This window comes from Triticum aestivum, chromosome 2B (assembly GCF_018294505.1).
Source record: "Triticum aestivum cultivar Chinese Spring chromosome 2B, IWGSC CS RefSeq v2.1, whole genome shotgun sequence".
Taxonomy (NCBI): domain Eukaryota; kingdom Viridiplantae; phylum Streptophyta; class Magnoliopsida; order Poales; family Poaceae; genus Triticum; species Triticum aestivum.
The window spans coordinates 591360199-591377318 of NC_057798.1; positions in this window are offsets into that span (position 1 = coordinate 591360199).

Here is a 17120-nt window from a genome sequence, read left to right on the forward strand (position 1 = left end):
TTATCTATGTCTGAGTATGTTTAATCTGTGTTTACTTATGTCTAACTGTGGGATATGGATGCGATTAGTTCGGTTGATGGAATCTACCTCCGTCCTCGTTTATTGGCCCCCTTTGTAATTTGTGTTAAATGTTGACCAAAGATTTAACCAACAAAATGTTAGTGCAGGTCAGCAGAAATTATATCTTTGGATGCGTATTTGAACAGTATTCAATATTATAATTTTTGATGACATGCATAAACATTTATTAGTTAAATATTTGGTCGAAATTTGGTACAAATTACAAAGGGGACCAATAAACCAGGATGGAGGTAGTACGTCAATCGCACAAGGTTCCCAAAATTGGAACCATGTGCAATGACTTTTGTTTTGCCTGTTGCATCAATCACACACGGTTGGCTCTAGCAAACCGTTGCCTCCAAAATTCTTTGTGGGACACAAAACCCTCACCACCAAATTCAAAAAAGAAAAAAGAAAACCCTCGCCATCCTCACGTCACAAAAACCCTCACCCCCGCCCGCCACCCTGCCTCCGGTCCCCATTCACACTTGGACAAGCTCCTCCGCGTCTATGCATGGCACCGTCTATCGCGCCGGTAACCACTTAGCTCACCGCCTGCCGCCGCCGCCAGGCTACCGGCAAACCCCACCGCATTTCGCCACTTCTGCTTGCCGCCGCCTATCGCCATCGACTTTCTCGACGCTGCTCGCGGTCGACCCAGCTCCGCTCGGTTGGGGAATCTGCCGTACTGAGGGTTCTTTCTCATGGACAACAAGGTAACTAATTTAATGAGATATTATCTCATCTCTTATCCCAGCTTATCTGCCTCTTTTAATCACCCGGCGGAAATCGCCGTGAATTCATTTTTATTCGAGGTGATTTGAGGGTTTTCTTTCATTCATAGAGTGTACAGTGCGCCGACACATCAGGACTTTTCAGCCTCCGCCAGAGATTCCATCTCACCGTACTAGATGACTTGAGGATGTGCGCGGTATGTTCAATCTCACCCTAAATCGGTTGGCATGGCCTACTTTCCTTAACATATTCTAAATATTGCTACATTTGGATAAAAGGTGCCACATGCACCATATACGTCAAAGGGGATTCCCCCCTCTCCTTTCTATATTAGGCAGATTAATGATGTATTGTTCTTTTGATTACTCTCATATTTACATGACATCATGTTTACCCTATCTGTTTAATTATAGATTTTTATCCTTCGATTTCAACTATTGTACAGTTCTTTCAATTTAGGCCCATATTTGCATGTTGCCATATTTTCTTTAACAATCCTACCATTTTCTGCAGCGCATCCCTTGCTATGCAATAGATTATGTAGTGCACAGTTTTCCCTTTACATAGATCAAGGCTGCACGGATGTCATACTGCACACAAACTATGGATTTACAATTGTTGCTACCGTAAGACTTGATGAACATGGGGACTCCTATTTTGGCACTGGCTTTTGGAAAGAAATTTCTAAGTTTTATGTACTGAAAGCTGGCACTAAAATTGCACTGCACATAAAAGGGCATGGTCATGAGATATATGCTAACTTCCCCGACAAAATCATCTGTCCAGACTTTGTTCGAAGTAAGTTTTCTTTTCAACTATCTACATGTTGACTTACCCAACAATGTCAAATGAATTGTGTAGTATTTAACCAACCAATTGTTATTCCCTTTTCTTACTATATTCCTACCTAATAACTTATAGTTACCAATACACTTTTCTATTGCCATGTATTAACTAAATATCCCCTGTACTCCCATTTCTATTAGAAAGCGCCGCTGACAAGGAGACTCCAAAGGTGGAGAACATGGCTGCCAACAAGCGAGCTAGAACCGCAAGTGACTCCAGAAGGCCTTGACTTCATCAGCAGCCTCCCCGATAATATGTTGGCATTCATCATCTCCCTCCTCCCAATCAAATGTGGGGCATGGACAACCGTCCTTTCTCGATGGTGGCACCGCCTATGGAACTCCACCCCTCTCGACCTTGTCGACACCCACGAGCTCTGCCATGGTTATCGTAAAAGCTTGGATGCGTTCTCCAAGATCCTCGGCAGTCACCTTGGCCCAACCAGAGGCCTTAGAATGGGCAAGTTCCATTCCAACGGCAGGGACCCATCCAAGCTTGACGAATGGTTCCGATCCCCTGCCCTAGATCAGCTCGAGAGCTCACTTTTGATGATGGGCATATGCGCTCGCTGCCAACGTCCGCGCTCCGCCTCGCGCCCACGCTACGCATCGCCAAGTTCAGGAACTGCCATCCCCCCTTAATGACGCACCCGCTCTTATTCTACCACGACTGAAGCACCTCGAGCTCATCGCCATCTTCCTCTCAAATGGTGACATGGAGCGCCTGCTCCGTGGCTGTACTGCACTCGAGTATCTTCATCTTCAGGCGATCAATGGGTTGAGTACATTCCATATCACCTCCATGACTCTCCGGACTATTTATGTGTGTTGCTGGTTCAGCAGGAAGACATCACAAGATGTGTACCACGGTATGGTCACTGAGGACACACCTGCACTTGAGAGATTACTTGTACTTGATCAAGTAGGTCCAACAAGAATCAATGTAATTTCTGCACCGAAATTGACAGTGTTGGGCTACTCGCTTGACAAATACTCCGAACTCATTATTGGATCCACACCCGTTCAGGTACAATAGCCACCTTCTAACTCTCCTTCTACAAATTAACATTATTTCTAATTTTGAAGAAGTTTGTTTGTCTGTCATTCAGAAAATGATTCCGACAAGATTGACCGCAAAACTGCGCACAGTGAAGGTCTTGGCTCTAGAATCTATCGGCCCCAACCTGGAGCAAGTTGTTAGTTTCCTGAGATGCTTTCCGTTCCTAGAGAAGCTATATATTGAGGTGATTTTCCTTTCTTGTTAAATGTTAACCATAAGGGAGTTCAATTTGTGACACCTTTTTCCAAGTTTACGATGACAATGTACTATGATTTCTAAAGGATTCTTTTGGAGGATTTCAATACATAGATGTCTCCTTTTCCAAGTTTACAATGACAATGCTTGATCTATATGGTTACAATCCATGTGCATTTCTCCTTTGGATTCATATGTACTAGTTTTCTTAGGGAACTTTTCATCCACCCCAACATCTTGTGAAGATCGAAGATGGCATGTTAATGCCCATGTTAATCATGTCAGATCGAAGATGGCATGTTAGTGCATTTTACAAATCCTGCAAACCAAATAGGCATGTAGTAGTGTTCAAAACTCCATCTAGGCCCTAACACGTTTTCTTCTTTTGTAGATAAGATTAGGCCCAGTGGTGGATAATGTGATACAATATAACAATCATGTTGAATGCCTAGATCTGCATCTCTCGGAAGTTACTTTAAACTCCTACCGAGGGACCTTACTGGAGATTATATTCGCCAGGTTCTTTGTTGTCAGAGCAAGGGTGCTGAAGGTACTAAGGTTTACCCTACATTTATTTCGCAAAAATGAATGGTTTGTTGATCAGCGCCAGCACCTGTGGCAGAATGGAATAGGCTCCAAAAATTCTGAATTTCATTTTGGAACTTCAGATGACAGAGTAATTGGAACTCATCATGTCAACCCCATACATGACTTCTCAGTGGTTGACCCCTTTGCAAAAGTTGTGAGGTTTCGAAACCAGACTTAGAAGTGGTAATATTAGTTTGAACCTCTCTGATATCTATGTTCAGTGGATTAGCATGAGCGTTTGCAGCTGATGAGCTGAATTTCATTCCTAATATCAGTTTGAACCTTGTAGTCTTTGAATTTGAGCCATATAACTCTGGAATTTGAACCTTGTAATATTTCGAGCTTTTGTGTACAATCATTGAAATGGCATTGTATGAGACTCGTATATTGGTAGCACTATTTTGACCTTAATATGCAATGGTCTTAGATTTGATTTTATTAACCATTCTCAAATTTGTTTACCTTGTCGATTTCACAGCAAACGATCTGTATAGCTAATTCAACTGTGATCTTCGACATCATTGCACACAGTTGGTTTCTTCCATCGTGTGCCCTGTAGAGCGCAGAATTAATTATCGCACTCGAGTGTCCATCATTACCCTTCTGTGTAACTTTGACCTCATCACCCACGGGTAAACTTATGACCGAAGTCATTCCACACACTTTGTTTTTACAAAGCTTTTAGCCAATAAATGCCCATGATTTGTCCCTCTTCTAGACGACGCATGGCAAACCAAGCCGGGAAGGAAGCTTGGGCGGTAGCGGGGGAACAGGCTCACCAACGATACATTTGGCGCCTCTTCGAGCCCACACGTGGTCAAACTATGGTGTGCACTGGAATCCTCCGCTATGAACGTCGTGACAAGATGTGACGATTACAGGCTGGCTGGCCCCCATTTGTTAGAGCTGCCATTTAAGCCTCTTGTGTCTGTTCAACCTTTTGATCGCGCCCCACCATTGCAAGAATCACACCCAACACGACAAGTTCCTAGAGGGTATCATGCGCGGCTCCAATGGCGCTCCCAGCGGCTGTCGATGATGAGCAGCAGTTCACCATGCATGCCATGGTGGGCACCCATTGAAGGTTCACGGAGCCCTTGGTGGTGTACACCAACAACCCGGTTTGGGTGGAGCACTCCACACATTTCCGATTACAGACCTGTTTGCCGTGTATCACACACATCTTGTTAAGTTGAACCGTTTCTGTTCTCTTGGCTCAACGCAAAAAGTTCATCTGAGTGAACTGTATGCCGTATATCGCACACACCTTCATCTGGCTGCCCGTTTCTGTTGTTCCGCCTCATCACAAATAGTTCATCCGAGTGGACCATATGCTCTACATCGCACACGCCTTCATATGGCAACCCATTTCTTTTGTTCCTCCTCATCGCAAACAATTAATTAAACTGAACCGTATGCCCTGAATCGCACACGTAACAAAAATCTGAACTGTGTTTGATGCATCCACCATGGCAAATGTTTTGTACCTTTTTTGACGTTTTTTACACCACCGTTTGCGATTATTACATCACACACAATTTCGTCGAAGGGTCTCTGATCGTAGTGTCACATTAGCAGCATCCTGCAGTAGTGCATCTACCTGTGGATGAACAGTGGTCATTATTTCATTAAGTGCCTCCAGCTGTTATGTCACCCTAAGGGTTAGGTTTGGATGCAGCTGAACATCCAAGTGGCCATCATAGTATTGGGATTCTTTCGTGCAGAATTTGGACATGGAGAAAGTGAACAGTGTTGGGAAGGTAAACTTAAGGCAACCACAATCAAGCTAGAGGTCATACCAGAAGGAAACCGTAGATCCATCACCAAGCATGAATCTAGTAGCCTCCATAACCAGTTGTAAGACGACTTTAAGCCATGCCAAATGGCAGTATCTCGACTATGGTCATACCAACAGAGCTCCTTCTGGTAGTACTTGATAGCAAACCATTTGTAGCACGGGACCTCAGTGTTGTTTAAGATCTTAACCATGAATCTACATATCATTGCCATGTTGTGTGCCTGAAGATCTCGTACTCCCCCCCCAATTATTATGGGCAACATGACCCGCTCCCATGCCACAAGACACTGGTCCCCCTTAGCACTATTCTTTCCTTGCCACAAAAAGCCTCTCAAAATCTGTTCTAGCTTCTGGATGGACTGCTTGGGCCATAAGAAACAACCCATGAAATAGTTGGCGATTGCTGCAAGCACGACACTGATAAGAGTCAGCCGACCTCCCCAAGACAGAAAGGTGGCTAGCCAGCCGATAATCTCTTATCGACCTTATGTATGGCAGGCATCAACATCTTATGCTTGATCTTGAGAAGGGGCAACCCCAGATAAGTACAAGGGAATGATGTCGTCTAACACTGTAGCATTTCAGCTATTGCCTGACAAACTTCTTGATCCAAGCATATGGGCACAAAGGTGATCTTGTGGCAGTTGATCTTAAGGCTAGTGAAGTCCAAAAAAGCATCCAGATTCCTCTTGACAAGCTGCATCTGTTGCATCTCCCCTTGAATGAGCTGCAACGTATTGTCTGCATATTGTAGGATAGGGAAAGGTCCATCAATGCCAAGAGGATGTTTGAGGTTCCCTGCCCTATGCTCCTTATTGCATAGTTGTTGTAAGATGTCTGGAACAATGATAAAGAGATATGGTGATAGGGCATCACCCTGTCTCAGGCCACCTTTGGATACGATCCTCTCCCCAGGTGTGCCATTGATCATGATGCGAGACGAGCTGGACGAGAGAATGCCAGACACCCATCTTATCCATCTTGCACCAAACCTCTAGCATCTAGTACATGGTGGAGGGCATCCCAGCTGACACTATCGAATGCCTTCTAGAAATCAAGCTTCAGAGCAATCATCGATATCTTCCTTCTCTTGGCCTCTTGTATAAACTTAGCCGCAAGCGCAATGTTCTCAACAATGCACCGACCCGGCAGAAAGCCAGATTGCAAGGGATGAATGAGGTCGGCAATCCAACATTGCAGCCGAACAGCAAGGACCTTGGTTATGAGCTTTGGCACACTATGAACAAGAGAAATCAGCCAGAAGTCCTTGATATTTGTTGGGTTTTCTTTCTTTGGCACGACCACACGGTATTAGCAGTGTTGATGCCTTGCAGGTTGATGTAGTGCTCATAAAACTCATTGAAAAACTTCAGCAAGTCCTCCTTCAGAAGCCCTTTGAAGAACTTGTAAAACTCGTTGGTATAGCCGTCTGGCCCAGGGCTATGGTTGTTGAGGGCTCGTTGAATCACAACAGCGGTCTCTCCCTAAGAGAAAGACACTTCCAGGGGACTCATATCCATCCATTCATATAGCTCTGAGGGGTCTACGGTGGGCAGGGAGTCATAGTGCTTGCCAAAGATGTTGGTCAAGAACTCAGTGGCATCGCGAGCTTGTCCTGATCTCGGAAGAATTTGATTCCATCTTTAATCATTAGACTGTTCCTATTTTTTCTGTGGTGACAATTGACGGTGGTGTGGAAAAACTTAGTATTTTCATCGCCCAAAGAATAGCCTCATATCCTGGCTCTCCGTCTACAAATGTTGGTCTACCAAAGGATCATAAGCTGGGCTCTAGCGTTAGCATGCTTCCTTAAGGAGATCTCAAGATTCGAGATGTGTCTCCTTTCCTTGACTGCGTCCAGATACTGCACCACGTGCTTACAGTTGTGAAGAATAGTTGACATCATTCACCACCCCCATAGTCGCACCTCCTCAAGTAACAGAAAGACAAGGACTAAGGACTAGAGGTTGTGTGTGTCAACTTAATTATCAGGTACTTCCTTTTTTAGGAACTTTTGCTAGTGTCCATAAGACTATAATACTGCATAAATGAAATATGTTTGTATTGTTAAGGAACTAAGGACCTAGCATGGATAAGAGGGGAAAATATTGGAGCATGAGCAAGCATGAAGAAGGCATCCAACATATGAGAATGAAGATGTTGTTTCTAGTGGAGTTTTGAGACTTTGAGGGTGCCATAATGACCCATTAAGACATCTATGAAATATATAAGATGACAGTTCTTAATTTTGTCCATTATTATCCATAGGTGTCGCCCCATCTCACTTTGTGTCCAGGGCCATGTATTTCGTATTAAAAGAACATAAACATTTTTTAGAGTCTGTACTTACAGATGAAACTCATTTAGGGATGGATCCGCCCCTTATTTCTCCTTGGGCTTATTGAACCCCCTTTGTCCCTCCTTAAATATCCCCTTATGGCATTGAGTTAGCATTTGGGTTTTGTTTGGTTGAGTTATAGCGTCTACTATTATAAAAATAAACACGAGAGTCGACGAGACCTCATGTATTATGAATCATCATAACTCCACTTTGTTAATCAAGTAATTTAGGTTGCATATTTTTAAATTCTTGCTTGCTCTTCGGATACATGCAAGAATTGATCTCAGTGATCAGGTTTGGCCTTGTTCCACAATTATCAATAATCATACCAGACTTGGTTTAGCGGCTGCAAAGGCACACCAATGAGTGTTCGATGTAGTCGAATCGTCAAAGTCTCCTCCAACAACAATTCATTTCATCTCATTTAAAAATCAGGTCACCTCTTACTCATTAGGAATTCATGATGGAGTCCAAGGGAGAGGAGCATGTGTTCCTCCCTAGCCATCTGGTGTGTTATGGGTAAACAACTGATGGACCGGGTGGTCACTTTCCATGTCGATAAATGAATCTTTAGAGATCAAGTTGTTTTTTCCTTTGTATGTTATCTTCCCTTCGTGTTTTCCCTTCTTAAAAGGAGGGTAACCATTGGCCTCCGCAGCGATTGCTGCACACAACTCTATGTATTTTTTCAAAGTTGAAAGATCCAAACATGTCATATAAGGATCACGGAAAGCTGGTAAAACAAGATAGCAATAAGACTACATAACCCATTATACTTCTTGTACTTCATTAATCCTATTAGTGCACTATCATCTAATCGGTGGAACATAGCCTATGGTAGTGTCTCTGGTGCCTGCACCAAGAGCCCAGGGACAACTTTCATGCAGACAGAGGCATACACTACTAGGGAAAACCCTAGTAGCAGCGCTGGTTTTAGAGTTACTAGTAGCGCTTGAGCCTACGCTACTACTAAGGCGCTACAGCTAACTCTTAGTAGTAGCGCTGGAATGTCAGCGCTACTGCTATACCTAGTTAGCGGTAGCGCTCATGCTGGAAAAGCGATGCTGATAGTTGTAAGTAGCAGTAGCGCTTCTATAGAAAAGCGCTGATGCTACCTTTCAGACATTTATGATATAATGTCTGAAAGATAAACACATGTTTGATCATACCATATTTTTGTTGTTGTTTGCTAGGCTCGCAGGCCAAGATATGCAGAGTATCTAGCGCGAGCTATACCATCCCTTTATGCAAGTCGGGTCCATGTGCTGAGGCATGCCACAAGGAGGGGTTTCCAGAAGGGAGGTGTTACATATTAGGCGTGATACCCCTTATAATTTTGTGTGTGTGTCAAAAACAGTGTTGAATAAAACTTGATGCAACTCTCAGAGGATGTGTGGTGTAATAAGTAATAAGGTTGTGTTGTGTGATGAAGTGACATTGAGCACTGGCAAAAGTTCAGCCTCCTACATATATTATTGACCTTTTTCCTAAATTAAAATCAAAGATGACAACTCACTACACATGAATATTTCTCACATGTAGGAAAATACTAGAAAAAATCACACTGTAGAAATGTGAGATGTAACTGAGGCATTGGAGTGAGGCGAGCGGCAAATGGGCAGCGCGGAGGGCACTCTCGCGTGGCGACGCCCCCAGGAGGTGGTTTCTCCAGCATCATTTATATGAGTATTATCCGGTATTCGATAACTCTGGCCTCCTATCATTAATTTATCATTACGCATTGCTAAACCTCAGGTGGGAGCTAATATACATATATAACCGTACTATCACAAGTTACGCCGCCATTTCGAAACTACTAAAACAATTATATTTGATCTCGAGCTCCAAGAGGACAAAGAAATTACTAGAAAATGTTGTAAAATAAAGTAATACATCATTGAGAAAAAAAATTTTGCAACAAGCACCATGAAATACTAGAGGATTTGAGAGATTTAGGGAAAGACATGGCACTATGAGAAGGAAAAAAGATTGCAATGAAGATGAGGTCACCTATGCCAATGGCATTTATGCTAGTTATCTTGTGTCGTTTTGGAGCCAAATCTAGCCACTTGACGAGGCATCACATCCTAATTTCCTCACCTTCTTTATTATCCTGATCCGGATCTCACACATGTTAATTAGGCACGTGCACACACACACCCATGCCTCATGCTCTAAGGGTACCCTCCAAATAGTTTTTCACTCATTTATATTGCCAATAATTTAGATAGAAACCATTACTCTTCCCATATTTACTTTTTATATATTAACTATCCAATTTTAAGAAAAAATGACATATTAGTATCTAATTGTCGCCTTATTCAATGGAGCAAAACATAAAACCTTGTGTAAAATTATGTGCTAACTATCTTGGAATGTTAGAAAATCCATATGCACATGCACACATCTTTAAGAGTTAGAAGTTAAATGTCCACATTATTATACTCCATAAATTCGGTGGTTCATATCTTCTTTCATAATGGTTTTTATGCAGATTAATGCACATCTTATGGAAGGAATATCAGAAAGTAGCATGTAGGTAGAAACTAAATGTCTACATAAATATAGTCCATAAATGTTTTGGTCCATATCTTCATTTAGAACAAATTTCATGCAGACCGAGACATATCTTTCAAACATTATATCATACAAGCATCATGCATATATTTTTGATAGGATTACACTACCCTATCAATAACATTTTTAGGGGCAATCTCATAGGACAACAAACCCCCGAGCTAGGGTTCCCCCCTGCTCCCCCCGCCATCGTCGGCTTCCCTCGCCTCCTCCCGCCGGCGCCAGCCGCCAGCGCGCGCGCCCCTGGCCTTCCTCCCTCTCCTCCCTCCTCTTCCCCCTCCCCCGGCGCTTTCGTCGCCCCCCCGAGGCGGCGGAGCGCCCCCTGCCCATCTCTCGTCCAGACCCCTCCTCCTCCATCTCCCTTCGCCGCCTCCGGCGTTCCTGGGTGGTGCCGGCGCGGCGAACGTCCCTTTCCCGCGCGCCTGGTGAGGAGTCGGGGCTCCCCGGACCGGCGGCGGTGTTGTTTGGCTGGCGGTGGTGGGGCCCGGCCGCGGAGTTCTGCGGGCCTCGAGTGCTCTTGACGAGGCGACGTGGCCATTGACTGCGGGGCGGGGCGGTGGGCGGCTGGGCGGCGGTGCCCGCTCGGCCCAGATCTGGGCCCTTTTGGGCCCCATCTGGGCTGGGATGGGCCTGCGGTCCTGTTGGGGAACGTAGCAGAAATCAAAAAATTTCTATGCATCACCAAGATTAATGTATGGAGTATTCTAGCAACGAGGGGAAGGAGAGTGCATCTACATACCCTTGTAGATCGCTAAGCGGAAGCATTCAAGTGAACGGGGTTGATGGAGTCGTACTCGTCGTGATCCAAATCACCGATGATCCTAGTGCCGAACGGACGGCACCTCCGCGTTCAACACACATGCAGCCCGGTGACATCTCCCATGCCTTGATCCAGCAAGGAGAGAGGGAGAGGTTGGGGAAGACTCCGTCCAGTAGCAGCACGACGGCGTGGTGGTGGTGGAGGAGCGTGGCAATCCTGCAGGGCTTCGCCAAGCACCGCGAGAGAGGAGGAGTACTTGGGGGAGGGGAAGGGCTGCGCCAGAACTTGGGGTGCGGCTGCCCTCCCACCCTTCCACTATTTATAGGTGGGGAGAGAGGGGCGCCGGCCCCCTTAGATCCCATCTAGGGTTGGGGGCGGCGGCCAAGGGGGGAGGAGTGCCTCCCAAGTCAAGTGGAGGCCCTCCCCTTTAGGGTTTCCCCTCTCCCATGCGCATAGGCTTTGGGGGGGCTGGTGCCCCTGGCCCATTAAGGCTAGGGCGCCCCCTTACAGCCCATGCTGTTGTATTGGACGTGGTCGAACATTTTCCGGACCTCCGGACCCCTCCGAAATCCTCCGGAACCTTCCGGAAGCTTCCCGGTACTATACCGGAAAAAACCAAACTTTTCCTGGAACCCGAACAACAACTTTCCATATATAAATATTTACCTCCGGACCATTCCGGAACTCCTCGTGACGTCCGAGATCTCATCCGGGACTCCGAACAACATTCGGTAACCACATACAAACTTCCTTTATAACCCTAGCGTCATTGAACCTTAAGTGTGTAGACCCTACGGGTTCGGGAGACACGTAGACATGACCAAGACAACTCTCCGTCCAATAACCAACAGCGGGATCTGGATACCCATGTTGGCTCCCACATGTTCCACGATTATCTCATCGGATGAACCACGATGTCGAGGATTCAATCAATCCCGTATTCAATTCCCTTTGTCTAGCGGTATAGTACTTGCCCGAGATTCGATCGTCGGTATCCCGATACCTTGTTCAATCTCGTTACCGGCAAGTCTCTTTACTCGTTCCATAACACATCATCCCGTGATCAACCCCTTGGTCACATTGTGCACATTATGATGATGTCCTACCGAGTGGGCCCAGAGATACCTCTCCGTCACATGGAGTGACAAATCCCAGTCTCAATTCATGCCAACCCAACAGACACTTTCGGAGATACTCGTAGTGTACCTTTATAGCCACCCAGTTACGTTGTGATGTATGGTACACCCAAAGCATTCCTACGGCATCCGGGAGTTGCACAATCTCATGGTCTAAGGAAATGATACTTGACATTAGAAAAGCTTTAGCATACGAACAACACGATCTTTGTGCTAGGCTTAGGATTGGGTCTTGTCCATCACATCATTCTCCTAATGATGTGATCCTGTTATCAACGACATCCAATGTCCATGGTCAGGAAACCATAACCATCTATTGATCAACGAGCTAGTCTACTAGAGGCTTACTAGGGACATGGTGTTGTCTATGTATCCACACATGTATCTGAGTTTCCTATCAATACAATTATAGCATGGATAATAAACGATTATCATGAACAAGGAAATATAATAATAACAACTAATTTATTATTGCCTCTAGGGCATAGATCTGGGCCCTTTTGGGCCCCATCTGGGCTGGGACGGGCCTGCGGTCTGGGGCGCGACGGCACTACAGGAAATATGTCAACTTGTGACCTTCTGTCAGTGACCCTGAAAGAATTGGTCGTAAATCTACGACCATTTGAGACCAATAGGTCAAAAGCTGTTCGAGGGGCTCCAAACCCTGAAGCATAACGACCATTTTGGTCAGAAAGGTCGCAATTTTCTTGCACAAAATGGTCGTAAATTTATGAAGATAATTTACAGTATTATTTCTTGTTGATTATGACCAATTTAGATAGTCGTGGTTTCTACGATGATTTGCTTTGGCATGACTTGGCAGACACCTCAGCAATCTCGCCTACATGGCGTGTTTAGGTGTCATTCTCACTTACATGTCACTATTTAGCACTTATTTGTTTTTCCTATTTGACAGGTGGGACCATCAGGAGGCCTACATGTCAACAGTGGGCAGTGGAAATATTCCCAAATAATAAAAACAAATGGGCAGACCGAGGGGTCTGTCCCACAACCTCATGGTGCAAAGAGAGGGCACCAACCATCAGGCTAGCCTAACCTTGTGGTACTAATTCACACAAACAATCTTATAGATAGTGCTCTGTTTATCTAAAACAGAAAAATAAATGGTGTGGCGAGGATTCGAACCCGCGCCCTTCTACATACAACAAGCCAGGCTTACCACTAGACCACACCTCCACTTGTGTCAAACAACCCAACCAGCTCCTTTTAAACTGAAAATGCCTTGCTGGGTGAGGGAGTCCTAGATTAGGGGGTATCCGGACAGCCGGACTATATACTTTGGCCGGACTGTTGGACTATGAAGATACAAGATTGAAGACTTCGTCCCGTGTCCGGATGGGACTCTCCTTTGCGTGGAAGGCAAGCTTGGCGATTCGGATACATAGATCTCCTTCTCTATAACCAACTTTGTGTAACCCTAGTCCCCTCTGGTGTCTATATAAACCGGAGGGTTTAGTTGGTAGGACAGAACAATCATAATCATAGGCCAGCTTCTAGGGTTTAGCCTCTTCGATCTCGTGGTAGATCAACTCTTGTAATACTCATATCATCAAGATCAATCAAGCAGGAAGTAGGGTATTACCTCCATCAAGAGGGCCCGAACCTGGGTAAACATCATGTCCCCTGCCTCCTGTTACCATTAGCCTTAGACGTACAGTTCGGGACCCCCTACCCGAGATCCGCCGGTTTTGACACCGACATTGGAGCTTTCATTGAGAGTTCCACTGTGCCGTCGTGATAAGGCTTGATGGCTCCTTCAATCATCTTCAACGACACAGTCCAAGGGGAGGTTTTCCTTCCTGGATAGATCCTCTTATTCAACGGCTTCGTACTGTGGGCCAATTTGCTTGTCCATCTGGAGCAGATCGATAGCTACGCCCCTGGCCATCAGGTCGGGTTTGGAAGCTTGAACTACACTGCAGATACCCGCGGAGACTTGATCTTCGACGGATTCGAGCCCGTGTCAGGTGCGCCGAACAGTCCCGACAAGCATGACTTAGATTTGCCATCAGACAATATTCGGGGGATCGCACCATCCGAGGATGGGTGGATGGACCCTGCCACGGAGGCCGCACACTCATCGGCCTTAAAGCTGAACACTGATCCCACCACTTGTGAGGTCAGAATCTTTGGATCCTCAGACTCGTCTCCGGCTACAGGATCCGAACCGCGTACGCCTGTGCCTATCGTATCCGATTGGGCACCGGTTATGGAGTTCACTTCCGCGGACATCTTTCAGCACTCACCCTTGGTGATGTGCTAAACTCATTAAAGTCTCTCTCTTTGTCAGGAGACTCTTGGCCGAACTATGTCCGGCTCGGGTGGGAAGCGGACAATGAAGAAATTCGTTCCCCACCCACCACCCACTTAATAGCCACTGTCGATGACTTAACCGACGTGCTTGACTTCAGCTCCGAAGACATCGACGGTATGGACGATGATGCAGGAGAAGAACAGGAACCACCACGTATAGGGCGCTGGACAGCCACCTCATCATATGATGTATATATGGTGGATACGCCCAAAGAAAACAAGGGCCAGGAATGGAAGGACACAATAAAGGATAATCCCCTCGATAAGCCACGAAAGCGACGCCGCAGGCGCCGCTCTAAATCCTGCCACAGTAAAAACAGCGCAAGAAGGAATAATACCCCGGTCGACTCCAAAGGAAACGACGACCCCACGGACCCAGCGATGGAGCAGGACGAACCAGGGGACAAAGAACATAGTCCGGAGCCGATGTCAGATGACGCCGATCCTGAGGGTAAAATTAGTCAACCTGTCTCCGGAGAGGAGAACAGTCCGGACGATGATGCACTCATCATCCTAGGAAAAAACTTGGAACAAGAGAACCTCCATCGAAGGCTTATTGCCACCGCGAGGAGTTTAAAGAAGCAGAAGCAAAGGCTCAAAGCCGCACAGGACACGCTCAACCGCAGGTGGAACAAAGTGCTCAACACTGAAGAAAAATATGGCGATGATCGCCACACAAAGAGCTACCCAAAGCGCAAGCTGCTGCCCGAATTCGATGATGAGGCCGCAGAGCCCATCCCGCCGAAGAGTAATACGTCCGATCAACTAGACTGACCGCCCCGCGGACGTGACAGGGCGGCTAACGATGCCTCACACAAGTCAGCACACAATCTACGTGAGCTCCTAAACAATAAAACTGGTGGGGCCAGGTCCATCTATGGATCTAGAAAGCACGCCCCGGCGCAAGATCACAACCATCAAAACGATCGTACAAATCAAATACTAGCTCGGAATCAACAACCATCGACCACATGCCATGACACATCCAAATACAGGGGTGCCGCGCACCCCCTATGTTTCACCGATGAGGTGCTGGATCATGAATTTCCAGAGGGATTTAAACCCGTGAATATAAAGGCATACGACGGAATGACAGACCCTGGGGTCTGGATTGAGGACTTTATCCTTCATATCCACATGGCTCGCGGAGACGATATCCGTGCCATTAAATACTTACCCCTCAATTTGAAGGGACCAGCTCGACACTGGTTGAAAAGCCTCCCCGAAAACTCAATTGGATGTTGGGAGGAACTTGAGGATGCTTTCAGGGCCAACTTTCAAGGGACCTATGTCCGACCTCCGGATGCAGACGATTTAAGTCACATAATCCAACAACCCGGAGAGTCAGCCCGCAAGCTTTGGAACAGATTTCTCACTAAGAAGAATCAAATTGTTGATTGTCCAGATGTCAAAGCCTTAGCGGCTTTCAAGCACAGTATGCGAGACGAATGGCTTGCCAGACACCTCGGCCAAGAAAAGTTGAGGACAATGGCAGCCCTCACAAGCCTTATGACCCGCTTTTGTGCGGGCGAGGACAGCTGGTTGGCCCGTAGTGGCACCAGCGACCCAGGCACATTCGAAGTAAGGGATGGCAACGGGAAGCCGCGACGCAGTAAAAACAAGTGTCGAAACAATGAAAACAGCCCAGATAATACGACGGTTACCGCCGGATTCTGGGGCTCTCGACCTGGTCAACAGAAGAAGCCATTTAAGGGCATTAGAGATGGACCGTCCAGCCTAAATAAGATTCTAGACAAGCTATGTCAGATTCATGGCACCCCCGAAAAACCTGCAAACTACACCCATAGAGAGTGCTGGGTTTTCAAGCAGGCCGGCAAGCTAAACGCTGAACACAAGGGGAGGGAGACGCCAAGCGAAGACGAGGATGAGCCTCGCCAGCCAGACACTGGGGGACAGAAAAAATTCCCACCAGCAGTCAAAACAGTGAATATGATTTACGCGACTCACATTCTAAAGAGAAGGTGCAAACGCGCACTCCGCGACGTATATGCTGTAGAGCCCGTCGCTCCCAAATTCAATCCCTGGTCGGCCTGCTCGATCACCTTTGATCGCAGGGATCACCCAACTAGTATCCGGCATGGAGGATCAGCTGCCTTGGTGCTCGACCCAATAGTTAATGGATACCATCTCACTCGAGTCCTTATGGGCGGCAGCAGTAGCCTCAACCTGATATATCAAGACACTGTCCGCAAAATGGGGATATATCCATCAAGAATCAGCCAAAGCAATACTACCTTTAAAGGAGTAATACCAGGCGTCAAGGCCCGCTGCACAGGCTCTCTAGCACTAGAGGTTGTATTCAGTTCTCCCAACAACTTTAGAAGCGAAGAGCTAATTTTTGACATCGCTCCATTCCGAAGCGGCTCACACACACTACTCGGGAGAACAACCTTTGCTCGCTTTAATGCAGTACCGCACTATGCCTATCTCAAACTTAAGATGCCCGGCCCACACGGCGTAATTACAGTTAGTGGAAATACAGAGCATTCCCTACGTGCAGAAGCATATGTGGCGGCTCTAGCAGCTGAACATTGAACGACCTCTCTAAATAGAATAAATGGTCCGTCGTCAGGACCATGGACATAGTTAGACGAGTCTGGTGCCGCACCAGATGTAACAACACAGATGAACCTGAGCTTGGGATTGATAGATATACCCCAAAGGTGGTGC